The sequence below is a fragment of the Lactuca virosa genome, chromosome 9, assembly GCF_052849685.1.
Source record: "Lactuca virosa cultivar CGN04683 chromosome 9, Lactuca_virosa_CGN04683_v6, whole genome shotgun sequence".
NCBI lineage: Eukaryota > Viridiplantae > Streptophyta > Magnoliopsida > Asterales > Asteraceae > Lactuca > Lactuca virosa.
In genome coordinates, this window is record NC_136434.1 from 201,339,498 (window position 1) to 201,363,468 (window position 23,971).

Consider the following 23,971-nt stretch of genomic DNA (forward strand, 5'->3'; position numbering starts at 1 on the left):
GTCTTGATTTTCCAATGCTTGAAAGTTCTCATTCATCATACTATTCAACTTGCATGATTCCAAGTTTCGGTCCAATTGAAACTTGGGTGATGAGGAACTTTCCTGATTTGGTAAATTTAGACACTACCACAAATGAAAGAATCAAATCCATTTTCCAATATTGCTGTCAGTGGAATCATATAAGCAACAATTTTCCACAAATGCCATTGTAAGGATACTTCAAATAAATAAAATTAAACAATTTTCTTTTATTTTAAAACTTTGCGGAAAATCTTATCCTTACAATCCACATGGAAAATTGTTGTTATCTATTCCTTAGCAATATACCATAACTTCTTAAGCAACTGCTCAAAATTCTGATGCGATCGAAATCCACCTTCGCGATCAGAATCAGCATATACTTCCTTTAAGATTTCTCTCTATTCTTTGATTCTTAAAACATCAACATGTGACCCAGTCACATCATGTAATGAGGATCTCAGAATAGAACTTAACAGAGTTAGATAATGGGTTCTACCTGATGTAGAGTCAAACTTATTGACTTTAACATCCTTAGGTAAATTTGGCAGCTTTGCAATCAACGCCCCTTCCTTTGGCAAAATAAACATATGGACCCTTTGGTAATGGGACTATCTCAGACTTAGCCTTTCTCTTTACCATTTGGTCAACCGGGTTGACTATGGCCAATCCCTTTCCATTGGGAAGAGAATGCTTTTTCTGGATTTCCAGTGTCACCATTGTCACTATCCATAAAGTTTTTGGGAAGTTGATCTTCTAATCAAATTTTCTTTACTATCGTTCCAAATCATTGCTGATTCAGCAGCACCAAGCAAATAGATATGATCATTAAGGTTCATGTCATAGTCTGTTTCATAGTAGTCCCAGAGGAACTCACTATGTGACTTAGAAAGTGATTGAACATCCAACTTTCTCAAGACTTTGACACCCAACTCTCCCGGCTTGTCAATATGTGACTTCATCTCTAAGATGTGATCACACATAAACCTTGCTTGCCATTAGGGCTTGAGTGACCTTGAACTTGTGGGTTAGGGAGAATAATTGGAGGAGGTGGAGGAAGAGAAGTATGACTTCCATGAGCCAAACTCGGGAAGTCATATTCATTAGGAAAGCTTGGTTTGGGAAGATCATTGTTGTCTAAACCAGACATCAACAATGGGAGAAATTCACGTAAAGTTGATTTAAGTCCTTAATATAACACCCAATATGATATATTAAGGCTACGACCCAACAAACTATTTTATAACTTGGAAGAGGGATGCTGTAATCCAAGCTATAAAATATTTGAAGGTAGGTGAATGACGATTCACCAATTTCCACCAAGATAAACGAAATGTATTATTAGGTTTTAATTGGTTTTGAAACTCCTAGATTCTTTTGAGATTCATTGAACTTTTCAATGGCATGTTTCAATCTCGAGTGTGCCCTTCAGGTTTTGTGACTGGGATGCCGAGGATCACAAAACAAGGTGTGAAGTAACCATGCGAATATACTTGGTACCCTTAATATTTACCCCTCAATCGATGTGCCGGTTAACCACACATGCTCCAACGATACTATGATAAACATTAAGTTACCCTTTGCCTACCTTGTTAAGTCCAGGTTAGTGTGCCGGTTAACCACACACGCTCCACTAACAGCTTAAACAAAGTGCAAAGTGTAATTTCATGGATTAGCACCTTATTCACATTTTCCTAAGTAACTAAGATTGGGAATTTATAAGTGTTTAGTTACTTAGTATTTATCATTATACTTATAATGAAGGGAGAATTATAGTCCTTGTCCTACCTGTTCGGCTAACGACCCTCCACCGGTCAAGGAAGCGGTGGGTGAGAGTGGACACCCATTAAACTGCCATTTTATAGGCAGTAACCTTATACCCCCCTTATAGACCGGCTTCGTGAATGAGGCCTACTAAAGGTAAGACGACTTGCTCTTATACATATAATATATTAAACTTTTATCATAAAAAAACTTTTTCCAAATTCCAAAACTTGAGGGCAAGTTTTGTAACTCTTGAAAACTTTTGGATTCCATAACTTATGGAGTTAAATACTTGTTTTATGATGAAACTTTTCATGTTCCATAACTTAAGAACAAGTTATGGAATTCTTTAAAACATTAAGACCAAGTTTTGTAACTCCATAAAAAACTTTGAATCAATTTTTTTAAAAACCTTTTCATATCCATAACTTATGGAGGTTTCAAAAAACTCTTTAGATCAAACTTTTAAAACTAATAAAATAATCATATCATTTTATCTTTTACTAAATTTGACCTAATTCAACTCATATAGCAAATGATTCAAATTTTACAAATAAATAGTTTTTCACAAAAACAAGTAATTATCTTAAAATTTGACAAACGTCATGTTTTTTTTTCTTTTTTTTCCAACTTTGAAAATAAAACATTTGCATCAATATAACAGAAAACAAACCAGTCTCTGATACCACTGTTGGGTTTTGAGCATTCTAACACTCCTATGGTGTACATGCAACCCTATAAACCTTGGATCTATGTTTTCTCTATTATACATGCAAATATTAACTATTCCAAGGTTTCATCCTAACTAGCATATTATGAAGCACCTATACTACAAAGTTCTAGTTAGATGACATACCTTTCGATGTAGCTTGATGTCTTCAAGCTTTAAGAGCTTAGCCCCAATAGTGTGGAAGCCTCAAATGGAATCACAAATCACCAAAACACCTTGGAAGAACTTGAGAGAATATGTATGCACACTAAAATCGGCCCACTCTTATTTTCACACACTTGTGCCAATTTTGTGAGCCAAGGACCCCTTTATATATTATGGAGGATTAGGGTTACATCTATGTAAACCCTAATACCCATGACCTTTCATTTACATAGGATCCATGGGTTAAAAGCTCCATGGGTTAAAAGCTCCATGGACCATCCATGAAAGCTTAGCCCAACCTAAATGAACTTGGCCCATTCCATATATATAAGAGTCCATATTTAATTAGTTCTTTTTGATCACTTAATTAATTCTAAATTAATTCTTGATCAATACTAATTAAATAATATGATTCCATATTAATATATTAGAACTTATAATATATTAATATAAATCATAAATATACTATTCTCAAAAGACTATCCATATAAATTGTGTCGGTGAAGTGCAACCCAAATGGACCATGCCGGGTTGGGTCAAGTACATACCAAATATAGTTATGGACTTAGACATTAATCCAACAGGTTTGTCCAGGACATATTCCTATTTCTGATACTTGAGAGTAATTCTTAGGGAATATATGTAATCAAGGTCTTTTGGTCCTATCGGCTTGTCCCTCGAGAGGATTTGGAGCAAAGAAAAATTTGTTGTTGCATCTGTGTTTGGAACCATCTAAATAAAGTAGAGTTTTAGGTAGTTTGATTAATTCCTTAAAATATAATTACCCGATTCAAAATTCATTAAATTAAGGATAGGACCCATATTTCACTCCAAGATAGGAAGGGGGTTGTTGTAATCATATCAGGAAGCTATTTAGGTATTCAATATTGTTTTCTAGTTTCACTCTGTATGAAATGGCATGTTTAAATCCCTCTATGCTCATCCTCGCTCATGATAGGGATGTCGTGGATCATGAACTTCGATGGTAAAGCCCTCATGAAAAAACCATGTGATTCTCGACCCAGGTTATCACGAGTACTGCATCTCCTCAACTATGGCTCAATCGACTTGTTGGTTACAAGCACTTCCCCATGCCAACACAAAATAAAAACCATGTGCTCTTTCATAGCACAAGATTTATGATTTATAAAAATGGGTTTCGTTTTTCTTTGTTTAGTTAAAACATTATAACTAGTTCTTTTGAAAACCATTCAATTGAACATTTTACACAATTTTATATACTCTTATAAAACCTTACTTTGTTTGTTAACTTTTAAAAATATTTAGTTTCTCAGTTTTAATCAAATATAAAGAAACATTTAAACAAACAATTAAGGATAACATCATCCTATGTGTTTTCCTCATGAGCCATCATAAGAAAACTTTGTGAAGCTCAGAACAAAAATAAAATAACACTTGGAAGCTCCCACTCGTTCATACACCAACTCTCGATACCCAGTCGAACTGCTTGAGACTCTAACTCTCCATGTTCCTTACCTTGAAGTCTTTGGTCTTCATTTTATGACAAATTTTTTATTGTAATACATTTTCCTAAAAAAACTATTACACTAAATTAAAAAAAACACATATTACATAACAAAAAAATAAAGTGACAAGTAGGTCACAAAATTACAACCCCAAAACCAAACAATCAACACATCATAGGTCAAGGTGAAGCAAGGTGCTATCGGATCCATATTACTCAAAATGTCAATTACTTTGAAATTGGATTACAATATTTAGATTATTAATCCAAGCTAACAAACATAAAACTACAAACATTTGCATATAATTGTTTCTATGACCTCCCATGCAAGAAATCATCGACATAACTATGCGATTCAAAAACAATATACATTTGAATTATAAACACAATAAACAAAGAGATAGCTAGTATTGGTAAAACCATATATTTACATGAAATAAACCCTTTTCTTATTCTTGGTTTAACATTTAAACCGTTATTAGTTTTGGATCTAAGCAAATAATGACCAATGCGTACTCAAAATAGGAAAAATAAAAATTTTGATTTTGATTTTACGAATTAAAATTTACACGTTGCATGATTACAAATCAGGTTTTGTGATTTTAAATCAATGGCATGGTTTTGATGGCATATTCGCCATGCAATCCAAGGCTATGCACCACATAGTCGAAGCATATCTAACTTTTTGAAAAAAAACAATGATTAGTTTTTCCTTATAAAACAATGGCTTGATCCAATCAATCTATAATCATGAAAATCAGTGAACACAAATCAAATAGATTATCTAAGTGCAAATAGACATCAAACAGTGGGTCTGATAGAATTGATGGAATATGTGGAAGACAAACTAAAAGCCACAGAGTCATCAGAAGCACAAAAACATATTCCATAACATGAATCATAGATTCATAATCTTAATGCAACTAAAACACAAAAAAGAAACTTTAGAATCCATTCCCTTAAAGTCCATTGACTTCTCTTGATATTGATGAGTTATGTGGATTCAAAGAACCTAAACCATATTTCCTCTCTTGTGATCGCACCAAAGAACAAAACCTTGCAAGCTTGATAATCCTCCTTTGATGTGAGTGACTCTTGAACAAAAACCTTAGAAGGCTAGCTTTCGCCTTTTATTTGGTTAGAGCACAAGAAACCAAGAGAGAGAGAGAGGGAGAGAGAGAGAGAGAGAGAGAGAGAGAGAGAGAAGTCGACATTAGGTTTAGAGGGAGTATAGGTGGTTTTGGTCCCCTATTTATAAGGCTAGATTTTTGGTTTATAATTTGGATAATTACTTGGCCACTAAGTAATTATCCATAAATATTTGAACTTCAAATACTTTCACATTAAACCCTTAAGACCTACAAGTTTCTATTAATTTGTTAATGACTAATAAATTAACAAACTAGATCCTCATCATCTCTCTTGTCAAATATTTCTAATATATTTTCTTACGTATAACCGAAAAGGACCCTACTATGAATAGTAATATTACCAAACATTTTTGACCATTGTCATACTTCCAACATGATGTACATTAAACAGGATAAGAACAATTAGAGGATTCTTGCTTCTAGGATATAGACTCACAAGTTTCTCATGCAAGAAACAAATGGTAGTTGTGTGCTCCAGAACTAAAGTAGAATATGTTATGATTGTAAGTCGTTGTGCTCAAGTCTTGTGGATTCCAAATCAATTGTTAGATTATGATATGAAGCTGACTAATACTCAAATATGTTGTGACAACACCAGTGAAATTCAGACCATCCAGAATCCAGTCTAACGATTAAAGACCAAGCATATCAAAATTAAACATCACTTCATTCGCAAAAATGTTCAAAAAGGTAATATTAACTTGGTATATGCTGCTATAAATCAACCCATTGGCCTCTTCACCAAACCTATTAATGAACATTGCACTAAGTTTATAATTAGTGGAATGGTGATGTTATCTCAAACCTAAGGTATTTGGCAATTTTTTTCAGTATTATGAAAATATCGTTTATTCTTAGTTTTTCTCAGTACTTTTGCTATTTTCAAAACTTATTTTGGGCATTTCTTTTGTATTTTATATTTTAATCTCTTGTTGACTTCATTATAAGTTGTTTCTTAAAAGAAAAGTCAAAATACATCTATCTTTTCAAATACAACCAACAACGCAGATCATCATTATTCTACTCTTGATGGATTATAAGGTTTTGATCAACTGGAAAAGAATAATACCAGTTTCATGTTCAAAGTGCACCACATAGTGCTCTCCTTACATTTGAACAATCTTGCATACCCGTTAATCTTCATGGTACCACACATCCACTATATCTCCAAGCTCCGAGTTGACTGCCACCACAAGAGGATAAGGCCATCAAATTTTCAAGACCATGTATGTTCTCTTGCAAATGTCCTCCATCTTCCTACATTATTTTCTCTTGCTAGCAGGCCCGGTTCTGAGGATTCAAATGCCCAGGATGGCCAGGAAAAAAATGGTCCTTAGGCGTTAATGTGTAATTAATTTAATTACATAAACTATTTTTTTTAAACGATGATAAACTAATTTCTTTACACACTTTGATTTCTGAATTCTAATAAACTAATAAACAATTATAGTATTATACAATAAACATAATCTCATAATTTGGGATTGTGTGTACTCCCTAATTTATATCATAATGTATAGTAAAAAAGAGATTTCTGAAAACCTAATGTGCCCAGCATACCAAGTCAGAGTTAAATCCTTGGATTTCATGATCTCCTTATAATCAATAAAGCATCAAGAAACTCCTTTCTACCATGTTCATAATACAAAACTCAAAAGAAGGACAACAATACAAAATAGAAACTAAGGTACACTGAACCAAACAAAATCTTGAATCCGTATTAAATGTTTTGATGGATTCATATGAAGTTAAAGTATATCATTATTAAGCAATAAGTATCCAACCATAATGGATGCGCAAGCAGCCTAACTAAAAAATAACTAAAAGATAACTAAAAGAATTAAGTTGCCACCATCAAACAGGATAATTAACTACCCATAAATCAGAAGCTTGATATTATCATTTATCATCATATGTTCTACAAAGAATTTATCCAGACTATTGACCCATGAAACATAATTATAAGCACTAACGTTTCACCAAGTCTTCAATTGATAATCCTCATAATCTATTACAAGATTAACAGTAAATCGACTCTTGATGTGTCATTGTTGTTGAGTTACTGTCGGCTGATCGATTCTTCTGCTTCTTTTTTGAACGTGATCGACTGATCGCTTCTTGCTTTCTGCATGTTGCTTCTCCCGTACGTGACCTATGCTCTTTGCATATGGATTGGGCTGAAAGTAAATATAGTATTAAAAAAATGCCCCCCTTAAAAAAGTGGGCCCTGTTCCAATGCCCACTTTGCCCTTGCTTTAAACCGGGTCTGCATGCTAGATTCCACACCTTCCATGGGACTTCTCCTCGCTTTGCATAATAAAAACTCTTAATACCAGTTTTGTGCTCATTACCTCTACTCGGTCGCTGGTCTGAATTGCCATTTTGATTATTTTTCCTAAAGAGAGAGAATAAGAAGATGTCTTGGAGACAGATATTTGCTTGAAAGTGGTTAATAGGGTTGAATATAAAGCTACAATATGTTCAAAAAATAAAAGGGTAAATATGTCGTTCAAGATCCTTTCAAGATACGATCAGTGTGTATTTCCAAGGAAATTGGAAAAGTCCAAGAAACATAACTGAAAATCCCATTTATTTAGATTTTGATTGATGAATGATTTTTAAAAGAGTTATATTAGTGTAGGAAAGACTTTTACATTGCCTTATCAAATCAATTACAAACTTAACTCTCAAGAAAATTGTTGATCTTGTTTTGGGTCCGACGAAGTTATGGTATAACTTGTGGGCATGTAATAGTGGCATTGCATTGGTTAAACATTTTTTCCGATAGTTACAATTCTTTTGATATTTTAGAACTTCTGTAATGTATTGAGTTGCATACAAAGCACAAATGGTGCACCCTCCACCACCCCATCTCAATGGTAAATACCAACCGAGACGATTGTTTGCCCCTATATTTTTAGGAATAAGTTATGTTTCAATTTCATATAAGAGAAATTTAATTTCTTTCAATTCTACCTTGACTTTAATGTTATATCATATCAACTATTATTTAAATTAAAACAACAGACACTGGATAAAAATAAGGAAAAACATAACATTACATATTAACCCTTAAAATCACATTACATTATCTTAATATGAAGTGCACATGTAAACTCTTGACGTGTCTAAGGTAGAATCAAGTTGTGTATTTGTGAACACAAAACAATTCTATGTAGGCTTAAATCATTTGAAAAACAAGAAAATACTCCCAATAATAATAAAAATTAGCCCAGATGTTTATACGCTGCTTTCGACTGAGTTGATAAACCTTTTTATAACTTCAATTCCATTTTGATTGCAAGCATTTACATATTATATAATGCTAACTTCTTACGCTCATCGGATTTTGGGAGTGGTAAGGAGACCCCCAATTGTAACAATTCCTATTCCACAATGCGATACTTACAAGTAAATCGTAAGACATTGCTATCAACAAGATCATGTTTCCTATCATTAAGGTAATCCATGTTATTTTCCATTGTCGAGTCTACCATACCACTTAATCTTGAAGTTTGCAATACAGGAACATAATTTTATATAATGGTAATGTTTAATACAATATAATCAAACATAAAACATTTTGCAAAGATACATTTGCAATTTTCTTACAAATGAAGTATGATAGAATTTTATGAGATTGTTATGGTTTGATGTTGTATATATAGAGGTAGGTGGGGTATTAGATAAATCACTAAAGGAAACTTAGATAAAAAAATTTATTTAACTCCTTCCTTTGGAAATGACAATTCATAATAAATTTGAAAAAGTGCCTAAATTAATAGAAAAAGTGTCAATCCATGATAATTGTGATATTTGGAAATTTAAAAATTAAAAAGGCACACTACTTTGAAGATAAACAGGTATGACTTCCCGACCTCCAAAATTGAAGAGTGATATCTTCATGGATAGCCCTTGTTATGTAGAGCATAATGAAAAACATATCACTTCAAACGGACTTCGTGTGAAAGAGTTATGAAGATTTAAAGTTGATTTTTTTCATATCTTGCCACCGAAGAGCCTACTTTAGAGATAAAAAGGTATGACTTCTCGACCTTCAAATTAGTAGTGTGATATGTCCACAAATAGGCCTTTTACAAAGAACACAATGGGAACAACTTTATCCCAAACAAACTTCTTATGTAACAGTTATAAATCTTCAAAGTTCGAAAAAAATGGATTTCCGCATGTCACATCTGTGAAAATTTACATGTTGCATGGGAAAACACACTTAGAGTTTTGCAAATACGGCCTAAAAAATATTGGGTATTCTGGGTATTTTTCATATGTGTAGCTATTTTGTGGAAAAGCCATGGAAAAAAAGGGTTATGGACATTTTCTCTAAAAAGAAAACATCGCATTTCTTAAACATTAAAAAACAAACAAACATCGAAAAAATACTAAAAATTGTAAAAAGAATACATAGTCTTATATTTTTCATGGATGCTTCATTTAACTACACAAAATGGCTCTACAATCTCCCATTTGCATTTGTTGGCTTTCGACTTCAAAATTTTCAAATTGGTCATTCTTTTTTGGTTTTTCGACTTGTGTTTCCTTTAAATATTGTTTGTATTTCTTCATGATCTCAACCTTTCCGCTCTTGAATTTGTACATATTGGTCTAATTTATCTCTAAAATGATCAATAACGCTTACCTCCGAATAATTTGAACCTAAATTGGAAGTTGCTTTAGTCTGTCATGTTGGTCGCCATAGAGGTTCTTCTGCTTCAAGGTCCGTCTGCTCATCATTGTTGTTAATAAATGCTCGTATATATGATTGTTGTGAGTGGCTACGTGATTGGGCATTTCTTGCACGATTCGAACCGACAGAAACCGATTCGTCAACAAGAAGCAATTTTCGACATTTCTTCAACTCTACTAAGCAGTAACATAGAAAAAAGGTTTATTGGTAGGTTGCGATTCTTGGTTGTTCAAAAACTCAAACTAATCACAACGTCAACAGATCTTTTTATTTATGAAAAAATAAGATTCAGTTGGTTTTCATTTACTTACAAAAGGAAAACTCACTACAAAATGCATTCCCTCTAAAACAGAAAATAAATACAAGAAAATGAAAACATCACTACAACTCTAGGAATCACAATACAAAAATTTCAGATTGAAACCATAAAGTTAGGTAGGAGAGATGGGAGAAAAATGAGAGAAACTTCGGTTGCAAAAAATGAGTTTTGATCAATCATAGCTACCATCTAACATTATACACTCCAGATCCAATATTTGGTTCAAGTTTGATTTAACCTGGAGCCAAACCTGGAATATAACCCGCGTGTTTATGTAATTTCTCTAATAGCGAGCCGCAGTCCCTGTAGAAATGAAAAGTAACAAAAACTACCATGCATAATAAATAACTCACAACTACATCTGAATAAATAACCTTTTTTAGCCTGAATATAGAAAGACCTTTCAATGTTAATCTTGCAATAAACCTTTAATATTTGTATCACCCCCTCCCCTCAAGACTAACATTGAGAAAAGTTAAAAAAACAATAAAGTTACTTTAAATGGATCAAATAATCCTAATTGATCACATAAAAAATCATGCTGTTTTGAGGATAATGATTTCGTAAGAATATCAAACCTTTGTTTTTCAGAAGCAATCTTAATTATTTTCAAAATTCCTTTTGAAACTCGATCTCTAACAAAATGAACATCAACCTTAAAGTGTTTGGTCTTCTTAAACAGGATTAAGAGCTAACTTAATAGTCGAATCATTGTCGGAAAAAACTTTAACATGAAATAGATTTTTAATATTCAAATCAAAATATAACTTCAAAATATACATAATCTCACATGTTATAGTAGCCAAAGCTCTGTATCGGTTAAAGACCTTGAAACAGTATATTGTTTTTTTTACTTTTCCAATAAATTATAGATTCACCAAAATAAACACAATATCCAGTTACAGATCTTCTAGATGAAATGCACTTTGGTCAGTCAACATCGACATAAGAAGATAAACACACATTTGCATTCTTAACAATATTAATACCCTTTCCAAGGTTTTGTCTCAAATACTTCAAAACATGACAAACAACATTGAAGTGAGATTTTCTTGGAGAATGCATAAACTGACTAAGAGTCTGAACAGTAAAAGATATATCTACTCTAGTTACAGTAAAATAAATTAACTTCCCAATAATCCTTTGATATTCAGTAATATTAACCAACAAAAATGCTTGTTCATTTATACCATTTTCACTAATAACAACGTTCAGGTGAAGAGGAGTCTTAACAGGTGTGCTACCTAGTTTTCCAAACTCATGAATCAATTCCAAACAATATTTTCGTTGAGTTAAACAAATCCCAACATCCTTATCTATAACTTCAATTACCAAAAAAAACTTTAGTTTACCCAAATCCTTGATCATATATTTAGATTTTAAAAAATCTTGTACTTTATTAATTTCCACTTTAGAATTACCAGTAAGAACAATATCATCCATATATACAAGAAGTACAACACTTTTCTCATTATTATTTCTAACAAACAGAGAATAATCATTCACACTTTGCACAAAACCAAACACAAATAGGGAGGAACATAATTTTATATTCCATTTCCTAGGCGCTTGTTTCAGGCCATATAAAGATTTTAACAGTTTGGAAGCACGAGTATCTCTAGGTGTATGATACCCTTGAGGAAGAGTCATGTATAGAAAATCATAATTCACATCAAGTTGATAGAAATTCCAAGAATTATTATTAGCTAATGAAATTACAACCCTAACAGTAACCATTTTAGCATTTTGCTACAGGTGAAAAAGTTTCTTCATAGTCTATTCCCTCTTTTTATTGTAGCCTTTAGCTACAAGTCTAGCTTTATAACGTTTAACTTCTCCATTAGATTTATATTTAATTTTATACACCCAATTGCATCAAATAGGTTTTTTATTAGAGGGTAAATTAGTAATTTCCTACTTTATATTTTTGTGTAAATCTTCTATTTCCTTATTCATGGTACTTACCCAATTTGACTCAATAGAAACTTTCAAAAAATTACGAGCCTTGACAGTTTTGTTTAGATTAGCCACAAAACAAAAAAACAAAAATTAGCATTTAAGTTTTCATAATTCAAAGTTCTCTCAATCCCATATCTGTGTTTTCCTTCTATCACATAGTCATCAAACCTAAGAGGCATCTTAAACTCTCTCCTAGACCTTCTAAAAGAATCACTACCAGATGGTTCGATATTTATAGGACTACTTTCCTCAGACAGACTTGAAATACATGGACCAACCTCTTGAGACCGAGGCACTTCCACCAAGCCACCCTGACTGCTAACACTAGCGGGCTCAGATGAAGTGGCAGTACTAGTGTGTTGGGTTTTAGAAAAATATGGCAACGAAAGACTTTAATTTTTGAAATAACACAAACAATTTATACCCACCAAGGATCTTCTTGAAATTTATAGAAAGATTAAACATCAACCAAAGTAAGGATGAAGAAATAACAACCTTTGTAGTTCTTTGGGTCCTCTTGGGAGGCTTGGAAGTTGATGAATAATGTGGAACCTTTGAGACACCAACAATGACTCAACTTGATGTAGAATGCTAGTTCTTTTATAAAACTCTTAATCTTTGAACCAAACCCAAGTATGGTTCAAAGAGAGCAAAATGCAAGCATCAAATCTTCAAAGTGCAAGACTAGAGAAGATATGGAGAGGGAGGGAGAAACTCTTGGCCATAGCAAGCGAGAATGGGGCAAGAACTTCAAGAGTGGAAGCCTTATATTTATAGTGCCTAAAAGTGAAGTTATTAACCATTGGTTCCTTCAAATTTAGACAAACTTTTCTCCATGTCATAAGTGTGTCTCCCATGCCTTTAAAGCATGATTAGACAAGTCATACACTTCTTCTTTTTATGTATATCTCAAAAATTGCATAAAGAAGAAGAAAGAAAGTCAAACTTTTATAAACTCTTATATAAAATATAAACCTTGTCTTTTGAGAAAAATACAAAAGGATTCAACTAGTCCAAAAGTTTGTACATGACTTATAAATCATACTATATAATGTATATTAAGTTACTTGCTAATAGAATTTATTATTTCCATGAAATAAATAATTTCCAATTTAATTATAAGAGTTTTATTGAATATTTATTAAAATCAATTTCTAATAAATAATCAATTGTATCAAAGTTGTTGTTAGTGTGACCCATTAGTATCATATGTTATTTAGTAATATCACTTTAGTATGACTCTTGAGCATACCATGCCTTTCAATCTTCCACATGCGCAAGACTCATATTAGACTAATATAGACAGTGGTGAATGTCTAGCAACATTTCACTACCCCTAAGACCATACGACTGTTTGTGCCATTCTATCAACGCCCAATTCCCAAAAAGCTCAAAGCTACAATTGGTTTATAAGGTAAGTTTATCAGTTATCCCTTTGCTACAGACATCATGTTGAACATGAGATTTGGATCACGATCAATCTCATTAGTTGTTTAACTTTTGGTATGGCTCCTTAGATGTGTAACTCTCAACACATAAGAGGAACAAATCCCATCTTGACTACATAAGCCTCTTGCATAGTTCACACCATACCCGAAAATGGATTTTATAACTGCCCGGTTAAGGAACAACATTTGACCATTATCAAGGCATAGTACTCCCTACATTTAAGTCCCAATATGTATCTCAGGTGTTAAGGATACAAAGATAGTACCTTTTAATCAAGTATCATTCATGATAGCGATCCATGAGATGATCTTGATGCGGGTCAGTTCAATACTAGTTCTCTTACAAGTACCTATGAAACTTGGTTACAACCATTTGCCTACTTTCATCTAGTGAGAGTTAACCAATCCAATTCATATTACTATATTAGTCTTACTTCATAATTGCTCCCACAATTATAACTGACTATGAACCTTTAGAATAATAACATTATTCATGGATTAAACACGTTAATATAGAACACAACAAGTATTAATGTTATGACTATATCCCAATATATCATAACATTATCAAATAGTTGTTGCTATAATGTTCCAATATCCAAATACTAAATCCAAATCAAAAACCCATTTATAGAATTATAAAGTCTTGTAGCATAAGTGTGACCATTCATACTTTAGCTCAAAAGAATGACTTTATCAATGGCTCTGACAAAATTTAATTTGTGTGAATTCTGTGAATACTATCATCTCCATACTTAACTTTACTTTAGGTATAGTTAAATATCTTGGAGAATATGATTGGTGTTCTTTCTTGATATAGAGTCTCTTAGCTTGATTAAGTATACTCTCGAAGTCAGAAAGATTTCTATGTGATCCTTGAATGGCAGTAATCAACATAGTTTTTCAATGAACACATTCATCCAATCATATTTGATTTCAACTTCTAAAGTAGTGTATTCTTATTTTATAGTAGATTGTGTCATTATGTTTTGCTTGGACCTTATTCCAACAAAACTTACATTTCATTTCATAATGAAGTCAAAATCCAATTATAATTCATAATTATTTATATATGTTTAGAAATTAACATCTTGTGTAGCTCTTTCCATAAAGATCCTTTCTAAACAGATTGTCTCATACACATTCTCTCAGTTCTTCTAAAGTACTCTTAGAATGTTTTATAGTCATCTAGTGACTTAACCATGTATTCAATTAGTAACCTATGACATGCTTACAACATGATCAAATACCATGTCCTATGCATAATATGGCGTAAATGATGAATTCATTTGCCAAGAAAATAGAATATAAATCATTTCATCTAGTTCAAATCTATGAGCTATGTACTTTTGAGGTTAGCTCAAAATGATGCCATATGACAATGCCAAGAATTCTCTAAAAGAATCTTGTGTCTTGATCCCTTTTAAGATATTGTCAATATATGTATAAGGACATGAAACCTTTAACATTCATTTTATCTATCCCTTATAGATTTTACATTCAAAGAATGTATCATTTCCTTCCAAAGTCTTTCATTTTAGAAACACTTTCCGAGTCAAGGTGTAAACGACCTTGCTTAGTCAGAATGTGACTTCAAATGATTAAGTATGTCTCATTCATACAAGATTGGGAATTTTACTATGCTCCCACTAGTTCTTAGTAAACACATATGTTCTATTCATTTTGATATAAAAACACACCTTGTGGTTTTACATAAAATGATGATTGCAACATTAAGATGTTTCCTTTATATCCACAAGTGGATCTCAAGCTCTACACATTTTGTTAGGATAACATGGATCAAGAAAACCTCCAGGCTAATCTATATAGATATCTTCTAGTAGATGTCTATTAAGAAAAGCGGTATTTCTTGAAATCTATTTACTATATCTCATATTAAGAATATGAATTTATAGCAAATAATATCCTTGTTGATCTAATCATAGCTACCTGTGAAAAAGGTTTGATCACAGTCAATGTCATGAGTATGATGAGGACCATAGTCAATGACATGAGTATGAGAAAATCCTTATACTACAAGTCTTGCTTTGAATGCGCACGCTTATCCATGTAATTTATTCTTTCTAGAAGAATTATTTACTCTTTCTAGCCTTGCTATAGGGATAAATTTTAATCAAGCCCACACTTGATTCTCACACATGGATTACATCTCATGTTCATGACTCTAAGTTATTTATCAGATTCGAGATCTGACATAGCATCTTGGTATTTGATGGATTTTCCAAAAACCATCAATAAAAGCTCATCAATGATAGATTGGACATTTCTCAAGTCATAGATGATTTCTACCACTAATGCGAACAATTTGTGTTTGTGAATAGCTATTATTCAATTTTTAACAATCCTTGTTAAAACTAGTGCCAACTATTACTACATAAGGTTATGGTTCTTGAGTTGCTTCAAGTTCCATGTACCTCCCACTTGTTTTGTCATTAGAAGCTTGCTTTCTACTAAGTTAGCTTTCACAAGAATAAGAGGACCTATTCTTGGTGGGTTTGCATATTACAATCTAAGCCACATTTAGAGTATTATACAAATATGTATTTAGTAGATTTTGGGTTTAGAAGCTTTAGTCCAACATCGACTTCAAATCCCTAAAACATTAAGTAAGATGAGGATGGAGCCTTTCCATACTTAATCTTATAAAATTTTTAATCTACTTATTAGTTGGTATTTGTATCAAGATACAATTAATAGTGATTCAAGTATTATCCCAAAAAGATTAAAGCAGGATATTTCTACCGATTAGAAAGCAAATCATACCAAGTAAGATTTAATTCAGCCTTTATTCTCGTTAATGCCTTCGATGGTTCTTACTAGTTTGCATCTCAACTTTTGAAACCTTCAAAAAAGATTTCACAATTATGATTTACCACGTAAAATATAATTAAAACTACTATAGTTGTTAATAAAGTTGATTTGATATCTTGGGCTTAATCTCAGACATTCATTAGAAAGGAAATCATACATCAAAGTGTATAGTTCCTTAATTATTTTAACTACACTTTAGTGAAAATATCATTAGGAATCATTTACATATAAATAAGTTTCACATATGTCAAATAAACTACATTATTTGCCTTCAAAGATCCCTTTCTTGAAGTTGGAATATGTGAATGTTATTTATATAATAAAGATAACAATGTCAAAGATGATTTTGACTTAAAACAAGTTTAAGTCAAAAAGTTCTTGCATATAGAACTTAATTTTATTTATAATAATGTTGATATTTACTTCATAATTCTATTAAGAGATTTAGTCTTCTAAATAGAAGTTAATCATTTCAGAATATGAATATTATCGTTTTGAAAAACGATTAAGTAAATTATCAAACATTTGAATAAAGTAACTGAGACATAAATTTAGTCATGCTAAATTAAAACATACATTGTTCCAAAACAAATACTGTTTTACATTACAAGTAATTTATGTTTTAAGCATAAATAATAAACTAAACTCCGAGAGTGTAGTTCCTACTTGATTGTGCTCAGCTTGGTTACTCTTCAATAAATATGTGCAAGCCATTTACAAATATTAGATTAACATTTAAGTACCAAGTACCTAAGTGTTATATGAAAAGTATGAGTTCTATCTAGTAGATATAAGAAGTAGTAGTCTCTTCCAGACTTTCTTTCCAAATAAGAGGAGTAAATCCTCTTCTAGTGTCCAGTTTCTTTACAAAAGAAACAAGATCCATCTATGTGGGCTTTAGTAGATTTATTGGGCTTAAAGGTGTTCAGTCCATAAAACATGGGCCTCTTAAATCACACTAGGTGACTCTTTTAACCTTGCATTATTCTAATGTTTAAACTAGCTTTAAATAAAATATCACTGTATTTATTGGAATATTGTTTGACCTATATATCATCAGATATATGTTTAAATTATCCAAGACTTCCTAGAAGTCATAAATAACTATTCCTAGCTTGATGTTAGAAGCATCTTTAGCATCACAGTGATGCATTTACTAGGTATCATTTTTCAGGCTTATTGCTCAAAACAAATGGTTTAGGACTAGGACCTTTAAGTGTATACAATTTCATGTCTCTTACGAGATTGTCTCTTAAGACATGAACCCATTCATTGAAGTTGTATCTATTGAATGTTATTGTTTCATTAAAGTCATTAAAGAAAATGACAATTCATGATAATGAGAATGGATTATTTAACTACAAAATTTCAACAAAATTCATTTAGTATTTTCAATTTTTAATCTTTAATAATTAATATCCTTTTAGTTTCCAAAAACATTGATTATCAAAGTCTAGGATCCAAGTCGCAAAACAAAAAAAATGCTTAGTTATCCTTTATCCCATCCATTTGAATTCAACCCGGTAGATATCGATTATCAGTTATATCTCAGTATATAATTCCTAGATTTATGGGATCGTTAATAACAAATTTAATTAGACATGTTTGATCCCATCTATGCCTCAGAACTCTCTTGCTTAGGTATCCTTTATCACAAAAGATTTCCGATCAAATCGTCCAATTTGAAAAAAACTTGTGTAATTGGCCTATAACTTGACCATCAAAAGATAACACTAAGCGGTTAGGTATCCTTTATCCCACTAGTGCATACAAGAGACGTGCGAGTGTTTTTCAAAAGGATTGCATAGATTTGAAGTTTGTAAAAAGGTTCTTTATATGTTTTATAATTCTAGTTTAAAAACATATGATATCATGGTTATTACATGCATATAATAAACCATGGTATCAGTTTTCAAAAGAAAATTACCTTTTAAAGGCTCTATATAAAAAACTAGTTTTATAGAATTAGACGCAATTCAATTTTAATAATCGGTATTAAGTTTGAATGCATTTGAACCTTTTATATCTTTAATTAAACTTCATTTTATTACTTATATATTTGGAGTTTGTATAAGTTATAAAAATCACCATTAATTTTAAACTTATAATGGAGTATTTCAAAAATTTCCATTATTAACGATTTTATAAAACCGGATTTTATTTTAAAAAATAATAACTTGTTACATCTTACGTCCAATTTTGAAAACCCAAACTCCATGTGATGTTTATTTTGTCCAAAATTATTTTAGCATGTGAAAAAACTAATTTTATCAACCACAAAAAAATAATGCATAAAATAAACAACACAAACATGCATAAAAAGATATGTACATAAACATAACCAACTAATGACATTTTTGTGAGCTAACACAAAAATGCCAAGTCCATTCCTAAATGGACATTTAAAGGGACAAAAAAACTTCTTGTAATGTTATTGTAGAAGCTCCCACTTAAGCAAACACCCATTGCTTGCAAAAGATTCGAAAAAACTTATTTAAGGAAAAATTCTGCTGCATTCATGACGCGTTTCAGAAAGTGTCGTCTTTCTGTTCAGCACATGTGTAGCGTTCATGACACGTTTCAGAAAGTGTCATGTTCTGCCCAGCACATGTTGAACTCGAAAATTTTTCTTTTGTCTTCAAAAAAATGGTTCAAACTTCATTTATTGTTACATCTTTGTACAAATAAATTATTTCTAAAAACTAATCTATTACTTTACAAAAACAAACAAGAAAAGCTAATTTATTTAATTATTACATACCATATGAATAAATAAATTATTACTACCATTTTATAACAAAAATAACAAACACAACAACATAACAACACATTGGTCAGTGGCTAGTTTATGCACATCATATACATCAATATACACATCAAACAACCTTTGTTTTTCTAAGACAACTTTAAATGACAAAGGATGCATGAAACTTTTCACATAAAATAAAAAAAAATTGTCATAGAAAATATGTATGAACTTATTTTTATACAAAAATAGGTTATCCATATTCTCCAAAAACTAAGATTTCCAAAAATCAAAAAATTTAATCAAACTTGCAAGATGGCTCTGATACCGATTGTTGGGTTTTAGTTCAAAAATAGTTTCATAAACTAGAAAAATATGACAACGGAAGACTTTAATTTTTGAAATAACACAAACAATTTATACCCACTAAGGATCTTCTTGCAAGTTATAGAAAGATTAAACACCAACCAAAGGAAGGATGAAGAAATAACAACCTTTGTAGTTCTTTGGGTCCTCTTGGGAGGCTTGGAAGTTGATGAATAATGTGGAACCTTTGAGACACCAACAATGACTCAACTTGATGTAGAATGCTAGTTATTTGTATAAAACTCTTAAGCTTTGAACCAACCCCAAGTATGGTTCAAAGAGAGCAAAATGCAAGCATCAAATTTTCAAAGTGCAAGACTAGAGAAGATATGGAGAGGGAGGGAGAAACTCTCGGCTATAGCAAGAGAGAATGGGGCAAGAACTTCAAGAGTGGAAGCATCATATTTATAGTGCCTAAAAGTGAAGTTATTAACCATTAGTTCCTTCAACTTTAGACAAACTTTTCTCCATGTCATAAGTGTGTCTCCCATGCCTTTAAAGCATGATTAGACAAGTCATACACTTCTTCTTTTTATGCATATCTCGAAAATTACATAAAGAAGAAGAAAGAAAGTGAAACTTTTATAAACTCTTATATAAAATATAAACCTTGTCTTTTAGGAAAAAGACAAAAGGATTCAACTAGTCCAAAAGTTTGTACATGACTTATAAATCATACCATATGATGTATATTAAGTTACTTGCTAATGGAATTTATTATTTCCATGAAATAGATAATTTCCAATTTAATTATAATAGTTTTATTGAATATTTATTAAAATCAATTTCTAATAAATAATCAATTGTATCAAGTTGTTGTTAGTGTGAACCATTAGTATCATATGTTATTTAGTAATATCACTTTAATATGACTCTTGAGCATACTAGGCCTTTGATAGTGTTATCAGTCTAGTGGCTCATCACTGGTAAATCAATTTAAGAAATATCATACATAAAAGAAGATTTAAGAACATCATCATAGGAACTAGAGAGTATGGGATCAGTTTTAACAGTTTCATCAAAGAATGAAGATAATAAAACACCATCATTTAAATTCTTTTTCATTTTAAAAGGAAAAACATCCTCATAGAATTATACATCCCTGGATGATAAATAGAAGAACTATCAAGACTAAATAACTTGTAACCCTTTCCTCATTTTAATAACCAATAAGAAAACATTTTTCAGACTTTTCAACAAGCTTATCACACAATTTTAATTTTACAGCAAAACACAAGCAACCAAAAACTCCTAAATTTCAAACTTTGGAAAGCAATTATAAAGAATTTCAAGAGGAGATTTTCCATATAGAATTAAAGTAGGAAGTCGATTTATTAAAAAAAACAGTTATTAAAACAACATCACCCCATAATTTAAGAGGTAAGCCAAATTGAAATAGAAGAGATATAACAACGTTTAAAAGGTGCATGAGCTTTCTCTCCACAACACCATTTTGTTGTGGACTATAAGTTTGATGAGAAATACCATTTTTATCAAAGACATCAAATAAGGTTAATGATTCAGACAAATCCATATTACTAATATTGTTTATTTAGTAGAAGAACCATTCGAGTGATCAACCCTAAGATCTAGTTTTGAAACATCAACAACATTATTCAAACAAGATTCATTATTAGTCATGTGATGATTTTTCCTTGAATCTATAACCCAATTTTTATTATAAACATATGAGTTGCAACAAATACCTTCCATTGTAACACAGGTTCCTAGATACATTTCCTTATATTATTTAAGTTTATTTTTCGGAAGTTATGGCTTTACGTGGGGCGTAGATGGCCAGCCACACTGGGCGTAGTTCATTAGGCCCATGTATTGGTTTTATGCCCTATGCAGGGCGAAACCTTAGTTACGCATGGCATAAGCGCACCGGGTGAAAACCTTAATTTTTGGGGTTTTGAGCCCTATTTAAGGACTCTAACCCCGTGAGGCCCTTCTTACAATCAGCCTCCACCGTCTTTGACACTCAAATTGTAACGACCCAATTTTCCAAATAAAATTTTCAGTTTTAATTAATCAAAACATCCCCATGAAATATGAAATATCAATGAAAATTGTATTCAAAATCCATAACATCAACATTTTCTTTCAAATATCAGAGTGTCCCATCAAATCAAATGTCGGAGAGTGCATGCCGCGCCATCAAGCCTTGCCCTTGCCCTTAGGCTCAGAAGTACCTGAAACAAATCAACAAATTGTAAGCTAATGCTTAGTGCGTTCCCGAGAGCATACCCCACACAATCCACATAATCACACAAACCATATTAGCTATAAAAGCTACATAAACCACATAAGCCATGCATACAAGATATAGGGATGTCGCGGGCTCCTCCCAGGGTCTTACTCCAGGATGCCATGAGCTCTCCACATGGTCTTACACCTAAGTTCCATGGGCTCCCCATGGTCTTTAATTGGAAAGCCATGGGCTCCCCACATGGTCTGACATCCAAGAGCCATGGGCTCCCCCCATGGTCTTTACCTGAAAAGCCATGGGCTCCCCACATGGTCTTACATCCAAGCGCCATAGGCTCCCCCCATGGTCTTTCATGCAAGTATACCCCATATACAACTAGCATACCACCTAGCATATAACCAACTAACATTCAAAATAACACTACATCAACTAGTGTACCATATATCATAAAATGGGCCGGCCTTGTGCCTTACACCCATTGGTATGGGGAGGAGACTCACCTCTCAAGAATACTGAACTGATAAGATAAGATTAGATAAGTCCCAATGCGTAGCTCCAACTCAACTGCCTACAATCATCATGTGACTAGTTTTGTCAAAATCCCGAAATACCAAAAATACCCTCAAAGTCAAACTTGGTCAACCATGGTCAAAGTTAAGGTCAACAGTCAAGGTCAGCAGTCGATGTTGACCCAACTCGTCGAGTGTATCTAGCAACTCGTCGAGTTCCTTCAGTGTTCAGAAAACCGGGAAAAACCCTAACCAACTCGCCGAGTTATCTTATCAACTCGCCGAGTTACTCGTCAGACCGAAAACGGGAAGAAACTGATCCAACTCGTCGAGTTTTCCCTTGTCTTAACATATTCAGTCCTTCCAGTCGAATCCAAAGCCTGAAACTACAAATCCAGTCCCTTAGAACTGAAATACCACGTAAAGTTACAAACTTTACGTGAATGCAAGGCCTCAAGAGGCTAAAACACTTAAACTAAGTCTCATGCAAGGCCTCAAGAGGCCTAGAGGTGTCTAGATCTGGAACCATATCCCCATGACACGTCCAAACCTTAGAATGACACCATTATTCACCAAAAGTGACCATATACTTCATAAGATGAGATCTAAGCAAATAAAGGTCAAGGTAGCAACTTTTTTACTTCTAAATGGTTGCTAACACCAGGTAGATTCTGGATCTATAGCCTTCTCCTCACTTCAATCTCTTCACCTTCAAGTTTCCTTCCAAAAAGAAGAACATTCACTCTCCAAAGCTCACACACAGTCAAGGAAGCATTAAAACACGGCTAGGGTTTCTCTCGGGACAGTTAGGACGATGAGGGAGGAAACAAATGATCCATAAGTTCCTTAAATAGGGTACAAACCTCTGAAAATTTGGGTTTTCCTTTACAGTGTCTACTCGTCGAGTTGGGGCCTTCTAACTCGTCGATAAGACCCTAAGTCCCGCGTCCAAATTGATCTCTACTCGTCGAGTTGGGGATCCCCAACTCGTCGAGTCCCAGTGCAAAAGCCTAAAAACTTGAAAAATAAATGATACCTGGAACAAGCATTACAAATCTCCCCTACTTGAACTAGGATTCGTCCGCGAAGTCCGCTGACGAAAAAACAAATCCGGGTAGTGATCTCGCATCTCCTCTTTTGGCTCCCATGTCCATTCGGAGCCTCTTCGGTGCTGCCATTGCACCTTCACTAACTTCACTTCTTTATTACGAAGGACCTTGGTCTTTCTATCCAGAATCGCAACGGGCCTCTCAATGTAGTTCATGCTCTCATCTACCTGAATGTCGTCCAAAGAAACAACTGCATACTCGTCTGTGACACACATCCGAAGATGGGACACGTGGAATGTGTTGTGTATCTAGCTAAGCTTGTCCGGCAGATCCAAGCGATAGGCCACCTTGCCTACCCGGGCAGCAATCCTGAACGGTCCAATATATCGGGGCCCTAGCTTGCCCCTCTTCCTAAACCTAATGACACCCTTCCATGGTGACACTTTCAACAAAACGAAATCTCCCACCTGAAACTCGAGATCCGATCGACACTGGTCAGCATAGCTTTTCTGACGGCTTTGTGCAACTCGTAG